Source organism: Camelus ferus, chromosome 25 (genome assembly GCF_009834535.1).
Source record: "Camelus ferus isolate YT-003-E chromosome 25, BCGSAC_Cfer_1.0, whole genome shotgun sequence".
NCBI lineage: Eukaryota > Metazoa > Chordata > Mammalia > Artiodactyla > Camelidae > Camelus > Camelus ferus.
Window position 1 is genome coordinate 34721627 of NC_045720.1, and position 2163 is coordinate 34723789.

Here is a 2163-nt window from a genome sequence, read left to right on the forward strand (position 1 = left end):
TATAAAATGTATTAAAGTGTGTTATAGTTACGTGTAGAAGGTTGATCGTGTTTACAGTTATCAAATGCTGTAGAACGAGAGGAGGGAAATAGCTCAGTGTAGAGCGCATGCTTAGCATGCATGACGTCCTGGGTTCAATCCTCAGTACCTCCACTAACAAAAAACAGAAAGAAAGAAAAATACTCTTGGTTGTTGGATTAGGCAAAACTCTTTTGGTTGCAAGTGATAGTAACTCAACTTGATAGCTACTGACTACCTTGGTTTCAGGTGCTTCCTTCCAGCTTCTCTGCCTGATAGGGAAGATGTGGTAAACATGGGAGGGGCTGTGGCTCTCCCAGTTTGAGTTGCAGACTTAGTTCTGAAGCAGTCACTGTTGCCAGGTGGATAGGTTAATCCAAAGGCATATGAGACAGATAAACCACATCTGTCCACTAACGCTTCCTTTCAAAATGACTGTCATTTGTGAACAGCCCTGTAGGAGCTAAGATTGGGTTGTCTTCATTTGGAAAATGACAATACTGCTGGATTTAATTATTATTTCATAAAAAGGAATTGTAATTCATACCATTATGGATCTCAGGGTTTGTGCTGAAACTGAAGAGATTTTCTTACAGGATCACATTTATGTTTGGTAGGAAAGCTATCTCCAACATTAATTATGTTTGTCATCCTATTATTTAGGAAATAGGATATTTGACTTTTTTTTTTAACACAAGACCACTGTGAATATATATAATGCTCCATTTTAAAAATTCTTCCCTAGAGCTTGGTACATTGTGTTAATTACTATAAAAAGTTACTAGAAACATTTAATTTTATAAACATAAAATTTAAAGGAGTAATTGCTTTAAGATGATTAACTCAGTTCAAGTTTATTCAATAAACAATAGTTGAGATGAACTATAGGCTAGGACACTGGGGGAACAAAGATGAACAAGACACTATCTCTGCCAGAAGCCAATGGAGAGAGGGAAGACACACACATGTAATTTTAATATAATATGCTAGGTACAACGTTAGAAGAATGTGCAGACATAGGGGAGAATGCAGAGGACCCAGCACACTCAGGAAAGGCTTTGTGGAGGAAGTGAGCTGAACCTTGAAGAAAGAACAAAACTGAGCTGGAAGAAGATGCTGAGAAAGGCAAGCCTGGCAGAGGTTCAAGCCAGAAGCAATGGCTCAGAGGTGTAAATCACTATGGCACATATGCAGAAAGCTCAAGGAGATGATGGAATCAGAGCACAAATGTCAAGGTGGAGAGTGACAGGAGACAGAGAGAGAGGGAGTGTCTTGACATTCAGGGCTATGATGCTAAAGAGTCTGGACTTTCTGCAGGTCAGATTTGTTTCAGGTGGGCCACATGCTGCAGTGTGGCTGATGGCTTAAAGCAGGGCAAGACTGGAGGGAGGGAGTCCAGTCAAAACACTGATACAACAGTCTGGTGAAAAGATGATGAGGGACTGAACTAGCTGAGACCAAAAAAGTCTGTCTTAATCATCATTTTTTCCTCTTCTTTTTTTTCCTCCTTTCTTTTTCTCTGAGTCCCACTGAGTGACAGTTGCCACTGGCACAGTCCCAGGGCAAGGATGTAATTCAGGGTTTTCAATTTCAGCGCCAGCTACCAAATCCTGGCCCCACTGCCTGCGGGAGGACTTGTGAAAGTGCCAGTGTCTTCTTACTCACCTTTGAATCTCCAGTGCTTAGTGTATTTCCTGGTACATGGAATGTACTCAAATAATATTTACTAATTGACATAAATTTCTTTTTCGTCTTCTGCATTCCAATGAAATCTCCATCTTTGGGCTTTAGAATCACATTTCTAATAACTATCATAATACATACTAGAGTCCTAGAAAACAACTGCATAAATACATCATGCAGAATACAGCAGGAGTGTATATGCTGCTAAATAAAATAAACTGGAAAAATCTACTTAACGTGACCATAAATTCATTCCACAAACACCATACTTAGCTTTGCTTTTCCTGGACCACAGGGTTGTGGATAAGGATATAGATTTAAAAGGATTGTTTCAATTATCATTGCAATTAAAAAAAAAAAAAAACCCGAACTAAAGCCAAATGGCCTAAACAACTAAGTAATGCTTTGTGCAGAAATAAGCAAATTTGCAGCTGTGTTGCCTACAGAAGGCCATATATCTTG

General features: G+C 39.2%; 1 non-coding gene across 1 annotated transcript; it reads right to left on the bottom strand.

Moving 5' to 3' along the window:
* Positions 1–1537: 1537 nt before the first annotated feature.
* LOC116659930 lies at positions 1538–1668 on the bottom strand. Its single transcript, XR_004315302.1, has one exon. It is a non-coding gene; the product is annotated as a small nucleolar RNA SNORA30/SNORA37 family (small nucleolar RNA).
* Positions 1669–2163: the final 495 nt, after the last annotated feature.